We start from the raw sequence: 22,558 nt of genomic DNA, 5'->3' as shown, positions 1-22,558 counted from the left end.
AAACTAAATGAGGTATGTAAATGGTCTGGATGGTAATAAATGTCCAAAATCTCTCAACATTGATTAAGAAAGCAAAGTAAACTGTTTATGGTAACCAGTGGTCTCCTTTTCCTCTTTCTGTCTTCACTAACTCGACAAATATGTAATGAGCACCTTCTGTGTGCAAGGCCCTATGCTCATGTGTATATGGTGTTAAAAAGAGTTGACTCTGCCTTCAAGAACCTTATAGTTTTCTGGGTCGTTGGACAATAGGCAAGCACAAAGATATATAATTACAAATTATGATAAATTCTGATGAAGGGGAAAGATCGTTCAGTAAAGAAGAATACGGAGAGATATTTTCATTTGCGTGCTCAGAAGGCCTCTCTTTTCCCTTACTTAGATTCAGAAAGAAAACCTGGAGCAAAATTTGGGAAGACTTTCCCGTTTATGCCTATTATCAATAGGTAAACCAGAATAAAAAGCTGTGCTATTCCAAATAGATGTCTGTCTTGTCCTGTATTCTTACTCTAAGTTTTTGCACAAGCATTTAATTCTGATTGTTTTTCATGAGATGATAAAAAGCAGTTTTAATTAATATTTAGCCACAGTGTAGCTTACTGTACTTCTTGTAAATGTCAGAATTCTTGAACTTGTAATTCTTATACTAGCCCTTCTTCCTAGACTTCTTGTACTTGTTCTTTTCATTATGCATATACTTGGTGTTATCCAACAACCATGTCATTATGGTCTTAAATCTTTTCTTGGGTCTCAAGTTCAATCACTAAGTTTCATTTTGTTTATCATCTTATCATTAATGCCTTTGCCTTTTTTAAATCATGAGGAAGTCTCATTTGTCTGTTGGTAGAACCACCAGGTGCTTTGTTGTTGGAGGTTCTGACAAAAACAGCAAGAAATATTTTGAGGAAAGATCATTAGGTTGATTGTTCATCTGTCTAATGGAGAACTAATAATTGACTGTGTTCCTAGCAGATTCTTGAACCAGCTATGTGTAGCTATCTAAGCCAAGATTTTGTCGGAAGCTTCTGACCCTATCTTCATTCCTATGCTTTACACCAAAAAGCTGTTTGATTCAGTGACATGTAACAAAGAGGAGTGGTAGGAAGTGCATGGTTCTCTGTAACTCTCCTTAAAGAAGTGTAGTAACAATTAACTACTTGTACCTCATTATTTTGTGAGAGTCCTGCATGATAGTTCCCCTTCTCCTCCTCCTCTGCCAAGCAGTTTGTCAGGACTTCACTGAAATTAGAAGTTGAATAATGACTGATGTTTTATTGGGAAATTTGTCTAGAGAAAGCAGCCATTCCCAAAACGACACAGGTGATAGCCGTCTTCATACACTTGAGTATATTCTGGAAGGGGAGAGAAGCTTGTTCTGTGGCCTTCCAAATCGCCACACTTGGACCAAAGGGTCAAAGTAACAGAGTTAGGTTTCAGCTTAATATAAAGGAGTTGTTTAATAGTGAAGAACATACACTAGGATTTTGTAACCCCCCCTTCACTGGCATTATTTAAAAGAGGCCTCTATGGCCATTGGCCTTCTCTCATGACTTGCACAGGTGGGTGGAGGTGGGAATAGGTTTAAATCTCTTCTAATCATTTGGTACTAAAATGTTGATGGTATCAAGACGGGCTTGTGTCTCTTACTAGAAAGGCAGTGATGTGTAGTGAAAAGAACACTGGACTAAGAAAAAAGGGCCACATTTTAGCCCCAGTTCTGTCATTTATTTTGCTTTGTGGTGTTAGGCAATTTACCTATAGCTTTGAATCTACAATACGGGGTTAATACTATTTCTTGTTTTACTTTCCTCTCAAGATTGCTGTGAGGATCATTACAAAAATATTTTTAAGAAATAGTGATATAGATATGAACTGCATAAAGCATATGGTAATTTATGTGGACTTGCAGTTGCTCAAAATCTAAAAAACTTAACTAGAAAAGAAATGCATACTGTTGAAGAATATTGAAACAATAGAGAAATGTATAAAAGTGAAAGTACCTTTTTCCAGTTCTGTTCCGCTTTGGGTATAGACACTTTTAACAATTTGATGTGTATGTTTTTAGACATCTATGCACAATATAATACATATGTAATAAAATATATTTTTTCTTTCTCATTCAGTGGGTATGTCAGAACATAGAGATTAAGCCCATTCTTTTTAATGGCTGTATAATATTCTATAATATAAATGTAGAGTAACTTATTTAATTACTTTCCTATTGATAAATATTTGAGTTTTCAGTTTTTCACTATGACAAATAAAGCTGCAGTGAAATTCTTGTATTCACATATTTGTTGCACATCTGTTATCTGGTACCAAACATTGTGCTAGATGCCTGGGTATAGTGTTGAGCATAATATACAGCCATAGCTTTAATTGAAGCTTACAGTTTGGTGGGCAAGGTAACAGGCATTAATCAAATAATCTTTCAAGTACGTTAATACAAATGGCAGTAAGAGCTATCAAGGAAAAGTCTAAGGGAATGCCACGAGTATCTAGCAGGAAGTCTTGATTAAGTTTGGAGGGTTAAAGAAGGCTTCCCTGAGATCTGAACGATAGCATTTAACTAAATGAAATGGGAAGAGCTTATATCATCTTCTTAAGGTTGCTATTTATTTTATATATGTAGTCAGCATTGTTTTTACTAGAATTTCACCAAGTGTTAGAGCCCCAGGATCGCATGATCTTTTCAGTAGGGCAGGAGTCAATTTCATGGTTAAATTACTTTGGAAATACTGTATGCTAGATCTCACTTTTAGAAAGTCATAGTGTACATTAGCATAAAGCACTGAGATGTTTTGCAGTGTAAAAAAAGTTATTTAACCAAAACTTGCTTGACTGTGGTACCTTTCGGTTTACGTAATACCTGTTGAACTTGAACTAATTAGAGGGGAACACACTCAGTTTTGGAAACTCTAGTCTTTACCATGAAATGGAAAAGGAAAGGGAAAATATCGGCTATACTCTCTAAATAGTTTTGGAAATACAGTTTTGTTAATAATAGCTAATACCTCTGTACTTAAGTGTGTTAGCCACTATGCATACTTGATATACATTGTCTAATTTGATCTTCAAAATAACCCAAAGATAGATGCTATAATTATCTCATTCTGTATATTGGGAAATTAGGACTTAGAGTTGAATGATGTGCCCAAAGTTACACAATTAGCATGTGACTATTAATTGATTGGGTGAGGTCTGTGCTGGGAAACCTCAAAGGACAAGTAAATCAAAAGCCCCTTTTTTGTATGTGTGTGTTGTTGTTTTTTGATACTGTATTTTTGGGTGAAATAGAAGCAATGTGACACCAGATTAGGTCGGATCAGAGATGAGCTTTATTACCATTTCCCCTAGACACTACCTGTTTGAAATGTTCCAGGAAAAGAGTCTCTCCGCACAAGGTGTGGCCCCCTGCTGTGTCACATATCACAGGTGTGGGCTGGTAGGAATGGGTCCCATCTAATCAGCCAGAGTTCTGTAGCAGAGGCGGGGCTCCTCTTGCTCACTTACGTGGAAGCAGATGCTAATATAGTCAGGTCCCTCAGCTGCTGGTTAGGTAGAAAGCTGTCTTAAGTTTAAGGTGGTGTGATTACATTTATACAGCAGAGCAGGATTCTGTGTTTACAAGCACCTTTATTCACAATAGCCAAAAACTGGAAAAAAAAAAACTCCACAATCCAAATATCCATCAGCGTCAACAGGGGAATAGATAAGCAGTTTGTGTCAATCATACAATGGGATACAAATCTGCTATTAAAAAAAAACTGAACTACTGATAGATGTAAACGATGTGGATGAATCTCAAAAACATTGCGTGGAGGGAAAGAAACTAGGTGCTTCTTCCACGGATAGAGATCTCAGAGCAGTGGTTGCCTTGAATGGTGGGGGGATTGACTAGAAGGGGCTCACGAAAACTTTCCAGAGTGATGGAAACGTGATCACAAGAGTGAATACATTTATTGAAACTCATTGAATGGTGCATTTAAGATCTGTGCGTGACATGAATGTAAATGTTACCTCAATTAAAAATAGGTATCACAGCGGCCGGCCCAGTGGCTAAGTTCCCACGCTTTGCTTTGGGGGCCCAGGGTTCGTGGGTTTGGATCCTGAACCCAGGCGCGTACCTACCCACAGCTTATCAAGCCATGCTGTGGCAGCATCCCATATAAAGAAGAGGAAGATTGGCAAAGATGTTAGCTCAGGGCTAATTTTCCTCCGCAAAAAGAGGAAGATGGGCAACACATGTTAGCTCGGGACTAATCTTCACACACACACAAAAAAGATATTACAGCAAAACAACTGATTAACTGCTCAGATGTCATGAAGTTTTGTTTTGGTTTGTTTGCTTTTTGTTTGGGGAAGTTGTAGAAACACTATGTCTATCAGTCCTTTTACAAAAGAAAACTATTAACTTCTGCAGAAAGAAAAACAAGTTGACATTCTAACATATTGAATATCTTAGCTAACCATGAGTCAAAATAATTCTAATAATTGTCTTTTAATATTTTCCCTTTTTGTAAGCCTTTATCTACAAACCCCAGTCATGACACTAGAGTTTATTTATCTCTGTAAGAAGAGTACAGATGATCATTACAAAGTCAATTTTGTGCATAAAATTAGTGAGCCTGGATCTGATTTTTCCTTCTTTTACTCCAGGATAGAGTCATAATAATTTAGTTGGCCATGATGCCTGACACTGTAAGATGAATGAATAAAGTCTTGCTTTGGAAAAGGATGCCCCACTGTTGATAAGGCTCATTTTGTCTAGATAGCTTGGAATCAAATGATACGGGATCTTTGTCCTATCTCCCCCAGCCCAGAGATATTGTGCTTTAGGGAACAGTCTCAGATTGGTTCAGGTAATCCCTGGTGTGAGTAATTTCGTGTGAGTGATGAAGTACCAGTCATGGGAATAAATGTTATTTCTCAATCAGTGGGTGTCAACAATTAAGGGTTAAACAAGTGGGTAGCCATTGAACAAATCTGTGGCTGGGGAGATATAGAATCCACTGTAGTTTCTAGGTAACCATCTCTGGTACTCCAGAGACCACTTGGGACTCCCTTTGATCTTTTTTCAAATTAGGAAATGTTCTTTGATATATTTCACCAATGCTGCCTATTAAGTGAGTTTATGTCAAATTTATCCTCCCCCCCAGTTGATTTGTTATTTAATTCAACTTGCTTTTTCAATTGACAAGGTGACAATCTGTGGTGTGCTTGGCATTATGATATACATAAGAGTGTTATACCTAATAAAAGTCACAGTGCTAGTGAAGCTCTTTACTTCTGCTTTGTGGTCTTTTCAATATTTGAAGTATTGTCTTCTCTATTTTTTATTTTCTCGCCTTCCTTTCACACAAAAATAATTTCATCTGTGTCTAGGGGTATTCCATATACCTACATTCCCAAGGATCTTCCACTTGAAGCCAATAATGTGATTCTGCATGTTTCTCAATGTTGAGGCCTACTACAACATAATTGATTTTTTTCTACATCAATCATGTATTTTAGACATTTTATTTTATGTACAGTGACAACTGAGATTAATTTGTCCTGATTTGATCTATTGTTTTAGGGAATAGTACTAAACTCACTGTTGGATTATGAAATTTTATAATTATATTGTCGATACTTCTTTCTACACAAAGTTAAATACTACACTGTTAGAAAAAGTATTCTCAGAATTCTTCATCCAGGTAAATTAGTTCACCTGAGAGAGAGAAAGTCGTAATTTATATTAACCCTCCCCCACATGGGTCATTTTCTGCTTAGAGAAACACTGTAGTAAGGAGTGGGTACAGTTGGACAAAGAACCTCGGGGCTGAGAGTTACAGGCTGCTGCAGCATTTGTTATTTTAAGCTGAAGGAGTCTTTCCACACCTGCACAAGTGTTAGTGTGAGGTCACAGGCAGGTGTACAGAGAATCCCGCTTGTCCTCAGAACAACCCTGCTGCCACTCATTCCATCCTTAATTGTCATTGCTCTTTTTCTTACCATTGACTTGTGAAAGGAAGAAATAATATGAGAAGGGGGTAAAGGAATAGCTAACATGCCTAAGCTTTCTTTCTGAGATTTTCCTTATCACCCCAGGCCAAATAGCACTTAAATGTATTGAATGAATTAAATAAACATTCCTTGCTGAACTCGTCTGATGTGTGCAAGGCCCTCTGCATGAAGGTCATTAGCATCAGGATTCTTTCGTTGCTAAATGTAAGCAGAAAGGGAATTTACTGGAAAGATACTGAGCTGCTTTCATGAAGCTTACAAAAGGTGTTTGTTTAGGTTGCTTTTTTTAAATCTAACTAAGATTCCCAGGTTAGCCACTATTCCTGGGAAATTTTGTCCTCATTTGCCTTTGTGCGGATCCTAAGCTGATGCAATCTTTCAACCTTTCAACGCTCTCTCCTCTAACCCTTCCAATTTGCCTCCTAGAATTGATAGTTTATTATCATCAGATAGAGACATAGTGTTGAAAATAAAATTTCTTTGACTTTCTTGCCCTACGTGACTATTTCTGGGAACTCTGTTTCCCTATAGTCCTTAAGTAATGATGTTTTTTTCTCCCCACATCTTCAACCCCCCATTTAGAACCCTTTCTCGCATTTGCTGCTTCAGTCCATTTCTTTCTCACTCAAAAACCCCAGCCCTTCTGGGGCTGGGGCTAACACATGCCATCAGACTGTTATCCCCTCCAGATCTGTCGTTACCTCCTAGGTATACCTCCTCGTTAGTACCTGGCTCACTGCCTTTCCAGAGTTCCTGTCATCCTACTTAGTGATTGCTATGTCCACATGGATAGTCCAACATCTGCTCTCAGCTTTTAGACCCCCCACCTCAGAAATCCACTCCCATGGTCAAACCTTAAACTTTCTCATTGCTGATAACTGCTCCATTTATGAACTTTTTAAAAAAACTTATTTACTTATTCCTCAGATAAATTTTTTAACTCCATTGGGTGCTCCTCTACATTAACCGTTCCAATTTTCACTGTACCTCATTCATGTCCTTTTTTCCCTCCTTCTCTATGTTGGAGTCCATGTTCCATCAATATAACTGCTCTTTTACATATACTTCAGCTCCCTTATCCTTCTTTCCCTCTGTGGTACTTGCCTAACAATCCTAACGCTGCTTAGATCCAACTTTCTATTATTCCACCACCATCACATCTACCATACTACCTCCGTCTGTACCCATATACTCTGCCTTCCTATTACAGTGGATGAAGTGCCTGTCCCTCCCTAAGACTAGTCCCTCTACTTGTACCCTGGAGCTCCTTCCCTTCTGCCTACTTAAGGACTTAAAGGCTGAAGGCTCCTCAGTTGTCCATATTCTCTTTCATCATCCATCTTTCCATCTCTACTGGGTTATTTCAGTTTCTTAAAAAGCCCTCCTTGGAGAGAACTCGTTTTCTTTTCTTGCTCCACTCTATTTCTTTCTTCCTCTTTATAGAAAAGCTCCTGGTTCTCCACTTCTTTACATCTCATTGTTTCTGTCCCCATCCACATAGTTTTTGTATGCACCATTCTACTAAAACCACACTCGTCAATGTCATTGATCTCTGTGTTGCCAAATCCTTGGTTAATAATGTTCAGTGCTCATCTTAGTCACTCAGCAGCATTTGCCCTTCAAACACTGTCCTAAAATTTCTTCATTCAGCTTAGGCCATGGCTTTAAATACCATCTTTATGCTGATACCTTCCAGATCTGGAACTCTAGGCCAACCTCTCTCCTGAGCTGCAGAGTTGTTGTATATTTAACTACCTACTTGACCTCTATTCTTGAATATCGAAAAGGCACCTCAAACTTAGCATGGCAAAAAAGAACGCTTAATTTTTCTCTCTCAAACCTTCTCCTCCTCCAGTATTCCACAATGCTATAAACAACTCCACTATTTATCCAGTTCCTCAAACCAAAAATATAAGAATCACCCTTGACTCTTGGTCTTTTCTCATATTCTGTGTTTCAATTTATCAGCAAAACTGTGAACCGTTAAATTATTTTAATTTTCATAACCTTCTCATTACTTTCTGACATATTGTTTGTTTACCTGTTTGTCTTATTTATAACCCACTGTAGAATATGATTTCCGTGAGGGCAAAGATTTTCTTTATATCCTCAATATCTGGACCGTGGGTTGGTACATAGGACATATTTAATAAGTAGTTGGTGATTGAATGAGGTAAATAAATATAACAGTGTGTTAAATGCTATGACAAGGGTAGTACAGGGGAGTACCATAATAATTCAGAAATAAAGGGTGAGAAAGGGAATAATTGTTGTAGTATTATCCTCATTGAGATAGTACAACTTGAGGTTGAAGGGTCAAGGAAAGGTTGAATGGAATGAGATAGAAGAATGGAATAAGGCAGAAAAGAGTGGGTGCTAATGAGTTTATAGGTTATGGGTCAGGAAGTTGAAGGAGTTTAATCTGAAAACAAAACAAAATGAAACGAAGAGGGTCAGGTAAAATTGTTGTTACACTGGGGAATCTTGAAAATAAGACATCTCTTTTATTCATTTTCGAGGGAGGAGTTCCTTACACATTGAAGTCTCCTCAGTAATGTTTGAGTGAATGAATAAAGGTCTTCTTAAAGAGAGAAGGGCAAGGGGCCGGCCCCGTGGCTTAGCGGTTAAGTGCGTGCGCTCTGCTGCTGGCGGCCGGGGTTCGGACCCCAGGTGCGCACCTATGTACCGCTTCTCCGGCCTCATGGCTGCGTCCCACATACAGCAACTAGAAGGATGTGCAACTATGACATACAACTATCTACTGGGGCTTTTGGGGAAAAAATAAATAAATAAAATTATTAAAAAAAAAAAAGGCAAGAAGAGGCTAAGAGTATGCGGAGGTTTTTTTCTCAAAGAGTCTAAATTGGTATTCTTATTGCCAAAAAGAACATTTTACATTATGTGGTGGCAAAAGCATAAGAGTGAAAGCCTCTCATAGTAATAGACTCCCTGGTTAGAAGACTGTAGTTGACTAAGACTTTTTCCGATTGAATGGATTGATCTCAAGCTGTGAACTAAAATTCCAGTACTATCGATTTAGGCCATCATTCTTGTAAGTCGATGTGGTCTGTTTTGGTTTGGTTTTGGCCAGGTTACTTTAAAGAATAAAAATATTTTGAAATGTATGTATTGGGTAGGAATGCCTTTTTTTGTCATTTTTTGTCAGATTTCAGATGTGTGTTTTTGGATTATTCACTAAAGGTATCAAGCTCTTGTTTAAGACAGTGGCAACATGGTGTGGTAGAAAGACATTGATCTTAGAGTCAAAAGATTTAAGTCAAATTCTCTGCTATTAACTGACTGTATGATCTTAGACAAATTTCTTAACCTATCAGAGTCTTAGTGGGTTTAGCTGTATTGAGAGGGTTAAGTAAGTTTATAAAAATGCTCTCATGGTACCTGGCATGCAGTGTTAAGCGTTCTGTAAATGCTAGTCCATTCCTTCATCTTACTAAGACGTTCATCATGCTCACATGCTGCTTCCTCAGTTATGCCTCTCCTGGTTAATCCCACTGGAATGTCTCCCTCCTTCCCTGTGGCATTTATTACCCTCACAACACATATGGTTCATGTCATAGTAGTTATTAGTGTGTATATATGTCTTGGCTTCTTTCTCTTTCTCTCACACATACATGCACAAATACCATCTCAGAGGACAGGGAATCAAGGGTTTTAGAACTACTCTATGATGTGGTACATGAATTACTTATGCATCTGTAGCAGCAGTTCTATGACATGGGATAAAGGAATGGAAATCAAGTAGTTCTTATTGACATTGTACAATTGATTACTGATCTGTGTTAATTAACCTGTCTTTATTAACTCCCTATTATGTATGAAGCACTGACAAAAGATGAAGATGGTATGAATCTTTCATTCAGGAACCTCAGACTAGTAACTATTTTAAAAAGTGGAAAAAAGTTAAATATGGAACATTTTCATTTAATAAACTTTGGTTGAAGTATAACATACAAACATATAGAAAAATGCAAAGATCATAATAGAGTTCAATGAATTTTCACAAAGTGAAGACAATCAGTCACCAATACCCAGATCAAGAGAATGTCACTGGCCTCTCATAGTGACTACTGCTCTCCTCCTCAAATGTAACTATTATCTTGATGAATATAAAGTATTTTAGAATAACCTTGAAGTCACGGCTTTTGGGGGCAAAGGAGAGAGACGTACAAGTACCTGGATGACCAGCCTCTCTTTTCAGAAATAGTGTTAGTAGATGTAGAAAAGCATCTTGATGGATCATCTTAACTACTTAAATATACAATAAAACTTCATATAATATTTCTTTGGGCTGAAAGCAATCGGTGTGATTTGATTTTCTGACAGTGATTTTTTTTTGGCTGTAGGATTTCTGGCTTCTAAAAATATCAAGAGTAAATTTGAACTTTTCCATAGCTTTGGAGCTAATTATTTCAGCCTCAATCCTAATTCTCTTCCAATTTATATGCTTATTTATGAGGTTGAATGACACTTTTAGAACTTTAAGATGGACATTTTCTTGGATATTTTATCAAGTTCATTTTTAGTTGGAATAGTGGGTTTACATTCTAAAGTTAATATAATTATTCACATTGTCCTTTTGGAACTAAGTGGTATGACACATTTTCTTTTTTGTTTGTTTTTTCTTTGCCAGAGTCAGGTCATTAACAAAGAATTATTTCTTCTTATAGGTGATGTAACTATGTATGTATAATACTGTTCAGTGATTGTCCATCAGTGGTAGAATTCTATTGTAACCTTACATTAATCTGATCTGGTTTTGAAGGTCATTTGGGGTTGTAGACCGTTTACAACATCATGAGTATGAACTACCAAGCTAAGCTAGGGATTATTTTAAATGCTTTGTTGTTCTGTGAAGATTTATATATTATTAAATGCTCAGCCCTCTCTTACCAGGTGGCTGACTTGTTTGTTTTGAAATTACTCATGTCACTGAAGTCATTAATTTGAGTAAAATATTTGACATCATGGTATATACTTGTATCTGTGAATGTTCTGTATACCATCATTTGCCTTTCTCATAAGATATTGTAGTAATGTGATATCATGTTTCCTGTAAACGTGAATGCTTACAGGACATAATGCGAGATCTCGTTTTTAATAAAGCTAGAATAGTCATGTGGGATAAGTTGTCATCTATCATTTATATTCAAAAAATGTTATGGTTACTTTTATATATGTGATGCTGTTGCCTTATTTAAACTCTTTATTATTGAACCATGGGCAGTTGCTTGACCCTCATATGATGATTTCAATGTCAACTGTTCTCTAGTGTTTTTAAATAAAAACCTCCCTGGTTTACTGTGATAGTTAACTCTAATTATAGGTATTCTCCAGGGAGACCTTTATTAAGGCCTTCTTTTTGCTACCCAGTAAGAAAAATCAGTCAAATTTTACTAAGTCTTATAATTCAAAATGGCTGACTGAAAATGTGCATTTATCTTTCTATTTTCCCCAAATTTCAGTGAAATGACAGAAGAAAAAAATAAAACTACAATATTAGAAAACTGAAAAAGCAGAAAAGAACATTAAGGAAATTTAAGATATAAAATAGGATTAGCCTGATGCAACTAAACAATTTATGCATCTGTAATATAATACAGATGGAAGTCAAGATTTTTGCAGTAAAACCCTAGAATAATGCCAATATCAGAATTAACAAGATCTGTACCAATCCTTTGCACCAAGTGGCTTTCTTTGACATTTACCCTCAAGATAAAGTCTGAAAAACAGCTCTCTAAAGTGGGGAAATGCCATGGAAGACGAAGGCAGAGCAATATTCCTGATCATTTTTGGTCTCGGAGTTTAACAAGGAACCCTTATACTTGTTAGCTACATGCTTCCTGTGCATAAGCAAAAGCTATCAAGCTGTTAATTTTTATCCTAGTAGCCAGGGCCAAGGATTATATAATTAATATCAAAATTGATTTCCGGAGCAATAGCGATTCTCAGTTCTGCTTTAGTAACCCATTCTGTATCAGATATGGATTATTCTATGCCAGTGCTGTCCAGAAGACCTTTCTGTGATGATGGAAATATTCCATAGCAGTGCTATCCAATATGGTAACCACTAGCTACATGTACCTGTTGAGAATTTGAAATGTTGCCAGTTCAAGTAAGGAACTGAATTTTAATTTTATTTATTTTAATTTAATTTAAATAGCCAGATAAGGATACCAGCTACCATATTGGGTAGTGCAGATCTAGGCCCACATTTATAAATATGAACAGACTACTGAGAAGCACTAAACTTTTTAGGAAAACCGAAGCCATGAGATGGACAACTGAAAACCCTACCTCCTACGCCCAGGTAACAGAGGTAATATAAGATACAGAAAGGCCTTTTAAAGGTGAAATTGGTATCCATCCTTAATGATTCAAGAAGCTCTCAGAATCCATAAAACAAGGCTAGACTGCTGGTTTGTTTGTTTTTTTTAAAGCCTATGACATTTCTTAAAAACTACACTGTGGTTGCAGAAATGTAAATAAACATTAATAGGACGGCTGAATAGCAGTATGGACAAGAATGAAGACTAAATTAATAATTTGGCAGGTCAAGCCAATGGATTCATATAAAACCTAGTCTAAAAGTCCAAAGTGATAAAAATGATGAAATTAAATTTGAGATATGGAAGATTGAGCCAGGAAAGCCACTATCTGTCCAAAGGAAATCCAGAAGGCAAGGGAGGTCAGGAAGAAATGACAAAAAGTAAAGAAAAAGCCTCCAAATTTCCCAAAGTTGAAGAAAATCTTAGGCTTTCAGATAGAAGGGTTCTAGACCTATCATGGTGATATTTTTGAACTCCAACGAAAGAGAGAAATTCCTACGAGCTTCCAGAGAGAGGGAAAAAAGAGGTTACCTATAAAGCAACTGTAATCCTGTAGGCATCAGGCTTCTTATCTGCTACTTGTGAAAAATAGGGCAAGGTTTACAAAGTGCTGTAAAGGAAGTATTTTTAACCTAGAGTTCTTTATAGAGCTAAGCTATGGCTCGAATGTCAGTGCAAAAGGATCATCCAGACTAAAAGTTTGTTAAAAAAACATGTATATACCTAGGGATGTACTCCAGTATATAGGAACATAGGTGGTAGAAGAAACAGTGGTGAACCAAGAACCTAGTTAAACTGAACTAACATTAAATAATCATTGATAATATGGCAATGAAAGTTAATGCTGTAGTTATATGTGAATCATAAAATAGAATAGCTAAAGTTTTTGGAAGACAAAATCTATACCCATAGTCCCAGATTTCAACCAAACCTGGGAATTAAAAATAAAAGCAAGCTAAAGATCTTGTCTTGTTTGGGATGGTGGAGAAGCCATAGAGAAGAAAAATCAATATCACCATCAAAATTTTAAAGTCTGAGTACCTAGTATTTGCTTGCTGTCTGTGCCACGCAATATGGAGATGAAAATAAGACCTCGTTCTAGCCGTCATGGTGTTGATAGTATAGCTGGGGAGATAAGGCCAGTGTACAAGAAGGAATAGTGAGCAAACTATTAATTTTAGTAAGACCTTCTTATAATAAAGAAAAGGCTTTTGATTTAAAATAACTAAACTGAGGGTTTGAAATGTCTTTTTAGTTCAAGTAAAGTAAAAAGTTGAACTGCAATATTATTCATATAATCTAGCAGTAAAAATATGGAATTTCTCCTCTCTGTAGAATAAGTTATCTGAATCATCATATTCTCTGTCGATTATCAAGTCACATACATTTCAGGAAAGGCTGAAACACAATGGCTTATGTGAATATCTGTACATCATCTCTCCTGCTTCTGCTTGTGGATGAACCCCATTTCTGATTTTAATACATGACTGGAAGAGGTACAAGGAAAGTATGAAGGAAGATGAGCTGCTGTTGTTTTAGATTGAACCTGTGTATCACTTTAGATTTTGATCTGAAGCCTTTTGAGGACTTACTTTACTTAAGATTACCAATGGTCTTTGAAAACATAACATGCCTTTCCTATTCTGTGACACCTTTGCAAATTTGCCACAAGTAGTAGATATACATGACTCCCTCACTTTGTCCCATTGGGTTGGGGCTGAATGAAATGATAGTTTTTGAATCTGCAAGGCTGTCAATTAGCCCTGGATCTCTGGTGATTCCCCCTTAGTCCAAATCCTCCTGAAAGCCCAGTTTGAAGAAGCCAGCCAGTTAATCTCTTATTTTAAACACCGTTTTAACTCTAACAAATATTGCTTGCTCTCCAGATTTACTTCATGCACATTACTTTTGTCTCTCTGACTAGATTTTAAGCACCATGAGGAAGGGACTGTGCATCATAAATCTTCTGAATCCTTGAGATGCTTAGCGTAGCCCTGAGTACGTACCAGCTCATACTTCTTCAAATTGTTCCTGTAGACAGCAGGGAGACAGTCATGATACATGCTGTATTTAATTCTAACCTGTGACACTTTTTATAGTTTGACATGTTGGAAGGATGCTAAACTTGGAGTCAGGGCAACACCAGGAGTAGACTCCTCAGACTCCTGGTGTAGCTGAGTCACCCTCTCTATCACTGTGGATATGTTATATCAACTCTACAAATTAGAATACCAATAAATAACAAAACTACTTTCTTCCTTCCACACAGGGATGATGTGAGAATAAAATGAGAAGCATCATACGACAAATTCAGATTTTTAAAAAACGACATAAATAAAATGTAGCAATATTTTGTTATAGGTGATTTGCATCCTTCATTCAGAACATACCTTAATTTTATCCCTTAGCTTTTTATATTCTTGTCATCGAGGACATCTTTGTTTTCTTTTTTATGAATGAGAAGATGCTCTCACCTGAAGTTAGGTAAGTCATGTGTGAATCCTGAGCTCTAACCTAAAAGAATCATGGCACAAACCTAATTTTTTCTGATGTGACTTGACTCCTGAATCAATTGTCAGCATACATAGGTTATTCTTATGACATTAATACGACTAGAACAAGGCAACTATCTTTGAAGAAGCTAACTAGCTTCAATATGGTAATTGTCCTGGTATACCTGCCCCCAAGTAAATGACTTACAATGTTGATTTATTTTAAAAGATCAGATCATTTGCTTTGTGGACATTACCAATTATTATGCTTGAAAGAGTTAAATCCATGAATTCCTAAAATGTGCTATTAAGAAGTGAATATCATTCTTCTTTTTTGTTTAATACACGTTACATAATGGTCAGTCAGCAGTTTGTCTCTTTTAAGATCAGTAACTTGGGGCATACCATACCGGTTGGACAAGATCTCAAATTGTGACTAACTTACCGAGTGCTTATGAAAACATGTGTTGCCTCATGACACCACGCAATTGCTGCTTGAGTCAGGCTTTTTGCATTCCAATTGAACTGTACATAGTTGGCCCATGCGGCTCACCACTTAGTTACCTTTTATTGTTTAGGTCTCAGTGTATTGAAAATCTGTGAAGAACATGATAGAAAAGTAAATCCTTCTCTTTTAGAACATCACTTAGCAAGGATATTTTTTTCCCTAAATGAATTTTTCTAACTTTGGAATTTTGTTTTGTCCTTTTAAACAAATATTGTATAATACTGCAAGGTTACCGTAGGAACAAGCCAGCAGGCTTGGCCCTATTTGCAAAACAATTAATACACCACTGTTAGAATTTGAGTCAAAACACAGTACAAATTGAAATGTGTACTCTGCAAAATTGTGTGCTCTTTTTTTTTCTTTTAATATTTGGAAAACCTTGAAAGCTGTAAGGGAACACTTTCTACTTGTAACTTTAATAGCATGCCCTAAACTGAAAGGCATCTTTTTATGGATTCTGCTTCTGCTGTTCCTGATTAATTGTGTGACCTCAAACAAATCTCTTAATTCTCTGAGCCTCAGGTTTCTCATCTGCAAAATGAAGATAATTATGCCTGCGCCTAGCCACAGGAATGTTCTAAGAATAGCAGCAGGGAGAATTTTTATAAAGGATTAGGCATGTGGTTTATAGATTTATGATACCAGTCTTTTGTGTAAAAATTTAGTTTGCTCTTATTTTTATATTGAAAACCAAAAAGACCTGTTTTATAATAAGTGATGTAAATAAATAACTCTTCTCTAAGCATGCTTTTGTCTAGACACCTGACCAAAGTACAGACATGTCCAACGTGTGTGAAATCACTCAAGGACTTGAGTAAGCAAAAGAACACTGACCCAGAATTGTAAACAACTAAGCAGGAAGTTAAATGATACGTATGGTAGAAGATCTCTTGAGAAGATAGAAACACATGCGTTTAGTTCTATCTCCTTTAATTTAGATATAGACAACCTCTGCTGAAAGAGAATGTATCAGGATCTCTCTTCCCGTCCTTCCCCCAAATACTCGTTACTCTCCTCCTGTTAATTAAGGTATACTATTTTCTATATTTGATGATGAGAGTAACATGGAGATGTGAACAGTAGAGGGAGAAACAAAGGTTGAGAATCACTGATTTCTGGAATTACCCAGATTTCCTAGTATGTTCCTAATTTTAGATTCCCTAGCAAATTGAGATTTAGTCTGACATTTGATCTCATAACTAAAGCAGGGAAAGAGTGAAAAAGAAATAATTTCCCAGTTTTCGACAGGTTTAGATTTGGCTTAAATTCCAGGAATAGGAATAAAGGCCAGAAACTACTGATATAAATTCTATTTTTCCTGACCATGAGGATATCAGAGTAGCAAACAGATGATTTCTATACAGTGCTATACCAGTGTGAACCATGTCTGAATTAAGGGACTTTAGACATACAGAGTGAGAATCTAGAATAAAGTATATTTTGGGGTGATATCTTTTTTTTTTTTTTTTTTTTGCTAAGGAAGATTTGCCCTGAGCTAACATTTGTGCCAGTCTTCATCTATTTCGTATGTGGGTCACCGCCACAGTGTGGCTGCCGACAAGTGGTGTAAGTCTGCATCCGGGAACCAAACCCAGGCCTCCAAAGCAGAGTGTGCCAAACTTAACCACTAGGCCACTAAGGCTGGACCCTGGGGTGATATTTTTTAATATAAAATTTTGGACAAGCTTCTTAAATAACAGCTCTTCTAGATTTCTGATTTATGTCTCTAACATACCTTTCCCCTTCAGGTCTGAGGTTGTTCTGGAGACTGTTTTAGCTATTTGATACATTATAAGAATGTATCAATATAGGAACATGCAGTCTAGTCATAACACTGTATATTTCAAGGTTTTCTTTAAGTCACTTGGTTATGAATCAAAGTGCATCTTCCCACAGAAGTGATGCTCTCAATGGTGAAACTAGCAATCAGATTGAGATTTAGTTTCTGAGGGAGAGCACTATGAAATAGTGGGGTAGGATATAGAATTTGGAGTCAGAGGGCATGGTCTTGAGCCCTGGATGTATTACTTAGTAGATGTGTAATCATAAGAAGATTATTAAGCCTATCTGGATTTGTTTCTTCATCAGTAAAATAGAAATAATACTATTTATTCCCCAAGGTAGTTGTGCAGAAATGATATAATTCATTGTGAATATTGATTTTTAAGCAGAAGATACTGTATAAATGTCATTTATTATCATTATTATTTCTCATCTACACTAACCAGTGGTGCTTCAACTATAATAACCATAACTTTCTTTCTAAGGAAAAATATATCACCTCCTTAATAGTAATATTCCCAGTAGCAGAGGTGAGGTAGGAAACATATTCTTCTCTCTAGAAATGTCAACTTGCTTCAGCTGCCTAGGGCAGTGGTTCTTAAAATTTGACATGCTTAAGAATCATCTGGAAAGCTTGCTTAAAATGCAGAATCCCAGGCACCAGAAATTCTCAATCAGTAGATCTTGGAGTTGAATCTAGAAATCATTATTCTTAACAAGTCTCGCAAGTGGTTCTAACGTACATGGTCTTCAAACCACACATGGTAACACGTACCACTACTCTGGTAATTACCTTCCCCTGTGTTTGATACTTAGACCAATTTTATAGTCTACATGACCAACTTTCCAAGGATCTTACTCTCTTGGTTTGTGCATTTAGGTCTATCTTAGGAAGGTGGGGGTGGGGAGGGGTTGTTATCATAGAAGCCCACCCTGTCTGAGCTCTTTTTTGCTCTAGAACATTTTCCCATCCCTTAACCACAGGTTCTCAAAGTGTGGTCTGTGCAACAGAAACTCCTGAGTTACAAAATCACAATCTCAGGGAGTGGGCCTGGAAATCTGATTTTTACTGTTTCCCAGCTGGGTCATATATACCCTAGAGTTTGAGAACTGGCTTAAAAGTCACTCTTCTCTGGAGTCTTGGCTTTGCCCCAGCTCTATACTAGTTATCTTTTCTTTAACCATTTACCGAATCTAGATCATTTCTTCATCTTTATTTTCTCTCATGTCTCTGCCTGTCTTTCTGTCCCCATGGCCACAGCCAAATTTAGTGTTTTAGTATATCATCTCTAGATTACTGCGGCAACTTCCTTACTGATCTCCGTACTTCCCGTTAGTCTTGTCCTTAACTTCGGCTTAGGATCTTGTCCAGTCAGGTCCCTTCCCTGTTTAAGAATCTAAATTCTTTAGCCTGACAAGCAAGTTCTCTTATAATTTAGCTCATTCCTCGAATTCTTCTCACACCCTGTTGTTCAGTCCTTCCTAACTGCTTGCAATTTCCCGAAAGCGCCATATACTGTCTCATGCTTCCATGTGGCCTTCCCTGTGCACTGGCGCTTGGACTTTGTTAGGTAGAGGATGATCCCAAAACACCCTTTGTTTATCTCTGTCATAATAATTTCCACACTGCCAAAGCTGTCTCTTTCTTTGCTTGCTTACTAGCTCAAGGGCAAGGACCTTACCTCTCTCTCTTTTTTTTTTTTTTTTTTGGTGAGGAAGGTTAGCCCTGAGCTGACATCTGTTGCCAGTCCTCCTTTTGCTGAGAAAGATTGGCCCTGGGCTAAAATCTGTGCCAGTCTTCCTCTACTTTATATGTGGGACGCCACCACAGCATGGCTTGATAAGTGGTGCATAGGTCCACACCCGGCATCTGAAACTGCAAACCCTGGGCCGCGCAAGCGGAGCACGTGAACTTAACCACTATGCCACCGGGCCGGCCCCGTTACCTCTCTTTTTAAAAAACTGTATCCCTAGTATCAAATATATGGCTGGCCGTAGGAGGTGTTCTGTACATCTTCTGAATTGAATGAGATGGGAAATACTGCAAGGGATTTTGGAGGATTGCTTGGAAGACAAAACTGGAATTTGAGTGAAGAATTAAACTTTAACATGCAAATATTGAGCAAAAGGAGATGCACTGTAGACAGAGAAAAGACTTGGGAGGAGGCAGAGGGCAGTTTCTGTTCTACCAGACTTGTTTTCTTGGGAGTGCTTAGATGATTAGGAAGGAGAAACAGGTTATAGAACCAGAAGGGAAAGTAGGGATCAAATGGTGGAGAGTTCTGAATATCAGTCTTAGGTGTGCCTTCAGGAATGTAAGTTTCTGACCAGAGGAGGGGTAAGGACAGATGTCTATTAAAACATAACTGTTGGCAGTTTGGTTTCCCTTTCTCGGTCTTTTTTACCCTCCAATCTGTCTATTTGGGAGGCTACTTGAGTAATACAGATCAGAAATGAGGACAATATAAGGAAGTCGGGAGACATAAAGTAGAAGACAAAGTTTGGGACACTGTGGAAAAATTGATTTTGTCAGCATTGGCATTTTGGTAAAAGGAGGGGGAGAAGTCAAAGGTGACCTGAGATTTTGTACCTGAGCCTACAAGACTTTTCAAAGATAAAGTTTGGGACAAAGGAGGAATAGATTTTATTGCTAAGATAGTGATTACTATTTAGTCCATGAATTTGAAGTGTTCCAAGGATCTCCATGAGGAGGAAGATGGATATCCCACATGAAGTCTGAGACATCCAGACTTGCAGAGAGACATTAGGACTGGGGACACAGTTTGGATGTAATCTTCATTAAGCTCGTTGCTGAGGCTGTAGTTACAGGTTTAGTTGACCAAGAGTAAATAGTATGAAAAGAAAGGAGCACTGAACAGGCACCCATGTTGAAGAGACAGAGATTGAGAGAGAGAAAGAGAAAGAGACTGAACCGAGGACTAAATATTGGGGAATGGGTATTTTAAAGGGTAGGCAAAGAAAGAAAGATTAGCAAAGGATCTTGAAAAGGAGCAAATGGAGTTGGAGGTACAATCCTACTTTGTTAGTCTTTTTGCGGGAAAAACAAAAATTATTCCTAGATAAAACCATTGACATTTTGACCATTTGCAGCAAAATTTTGAGGAAGAAAAGGCTTACTTTCCACAGAACTGCTCTGATAATAAAGCTATTTATTTCTACTTAGAGAAGTTGTTCTAGGGTTATTTATTTGCTAAAAATGTCCCACAGTTTATAATGAAGATGCCTCAAAGATAATTGAAAGCACCTTGTCTTAAAATACTAAGTGCCCGTGTTTTAATCGTAAGGCAAAATTTCCCTTGTCATCAGGAGATTATTCCTTCTATGTTCTGCGTATAATTTGTTTTTAGCATTGCATTGTGGGTCCTTCCATAAAAATATTTTTTTAACATTCACAACATGCACTCCTGAATTGTGCCTTTTAGAACAAAAAGGAGAGAATTGAAAGCCTTCATACCAGAATACTCTTTGCTCCAACTGACTAGAACCTTTTAAAGATTGCAGTGTTTTGGTTGTTAGAATCTTTCAGAAATATTTACTTGTTAAAATACACGACACCAACTTATTTTAATTTTTCCTTAAAAGTGAATGAGTGAAATATACTTTGAAAAAAAAATTGCTTCCTTAATAGGTTTCTTTATTGTCAGAAGAAGATACTGCAACAGCATGTTTCTGCCTGTAGGCAGGTGTGGCTCCATTTAAGTGTCTGCATTGAGTTTGTCAGTGAAAATCTGGGTAGTTGGCTTGGCTGCTGAAATAAATCAGTAGGTAGTTTGGGTGGTTTGTACATAGACCCTCTCTGTATAATTGCAGAGACAATAGCTCTACCCACTTATTGAGAGAATAGTCCTCTGTTCGGGATGTTCAGAACTCATTTTATATTCAGTCTTTGGATGAAAATGCAATTGTTTATTTTCGCAGATGTCATTTGTTCAAGATTCCAGCGGTAACAAAGAAAGTGGGAGAGGGAATCAAATATTATTTCTTGACTAGAAAAAGCTTATGTTGTAAGTATATTGAGCAAGAGTAGCATTGTGAGTATTTCTAGTATATATTTTCACTTTCCTCAATTTGTTATTGGTATTTTAAGGACTCATGATCAATATAGAGTGAATGGGAGGAGAATGGACTAGACTTTACGGAAGAAAATTAATTATTTTAGCTTACAGTAGAAATACACCTGACTTTATGTCTTAGGTATCTTTTAATTAAAATTTTATACAGTAAAAAATCAAATATTGGTAGCTTTTATATGTTTGATGTCTGTACATCAGGCGTTTTAGAACACTAGGGTAATATTTTGCTTAAAGGAGACGGGCTGAATTTTTTGTGAAAAATTCTTACAAATGTTCACAACTAATCTGTAATTAGCTATGTTGAACAAATGTAGTTCCCTACAGAGAAGAAAGCCCATAGCAACTTTGATTTTATATTTTTCCTTAAATGACAATAAAACCAATTTTACTACTAGAACTCATTTCAAAAGTATTTCTAGGCTATTTATATGACTAGCACATTTTGTGAAATAATAAAATACATAAAAATAGTAAGACTCAGAAACTTATCCAAATAAGGTATTTCTGAGAGTAATAGACATTCAGACTATTGCTTCTTATCACATTAAAACAGATTTTGTAGATTTGAAAGTTTTAAGTGAATAGAACTCAATACTGATATCCTGGATTGTGTACTAGTGGTGTTCTATCTATAGTAAATGTGATATTAAGTTGATCATAGCAAGAATATTTTTAAATTCTCTTTTTGAAAAGGAAAATGGCAATGTCTTAAAATTTTAAGTGCTAGAATAAAAAAACAAAGCAGGGCCGGCCTGGTGGCATAGTGGTTAAATTCGTGTGCTCTGTTCGGCAGCCCGGGGTTTGCAGGTTCAGATCTCAGGCTCAGACCTACACCACTCATCAAGCCATGCTGTGCTGGTGTCCCACACACAAAATAGAGGAAGATGGGCACAGATGTTAGCTCAGGGACAATCTTCCTCACCAAAAATAAAACATAAAGAACACAAGTGCTTTAAAAAAAAAAAAAAAAAGCAAAACAAACTTTTATAAACAATATTAAAAAACATTTGCTTCAGTTGTCCAAATAATGATGTACTTGATTCAAGGAAGGGACAATTATTCTTTACTATGAGTTTTTGCCTCTGATAAAATTGCTGTTATTTTTACTCTTATTGAAATGGGTCTAGAACTTGTTATGTGTAAGTATATCGTATGGTGAGAATTTGCAAGTTCATTAGAAGTTTCCTGATGTTTATAATCTAATACATTTAAAAAATATGCTTTCAGTCAGAAATTGGAAACAACCAAACTGTCAAATAACAGGGAATAGGTTAAGTAAATGATAGTATTACTCTGAGAGAATATAATGCAGCCAATAAAAATATG

At 36.8% G+C, this 22,558-nt stretch overlaps 1 protein-coding gene across 1 annotated transcript in view; it reads left to right on the top strand.

Annotated features, from left to right (window-relative positions):
• The window catches only part of C22H9orf85 (chromosome 22 C9orf85 homolog), a 56,922-nt gene that overhangs the window by 1,065 nt on the left and 33,299 nt on the right, over positions 1-22,558 (top strand). The window lies entirely within an intron of this gene.

The sequence above is a fragment of the Diceros bicornis genome, chromosome 22, assembly GCF_020826845.1.
Source record: "Diceros bicornis minor isolate mBicDic1 chromosome 22, mDicBic1.mat.cur, whole genome shotgun sequence".
NCBI classification, from domain to species: Eukaryota; Metazoa; Chordata; class Mammalia; order Perissodactyla; family Rhinocerotidae; genus Diceros; species Diceros bicornis.
The sequence above is the reverse complement of the archived record's forward strand: the minus strand, read 5'-3'. Positions and strand labels throughout refer to the sequence as shown.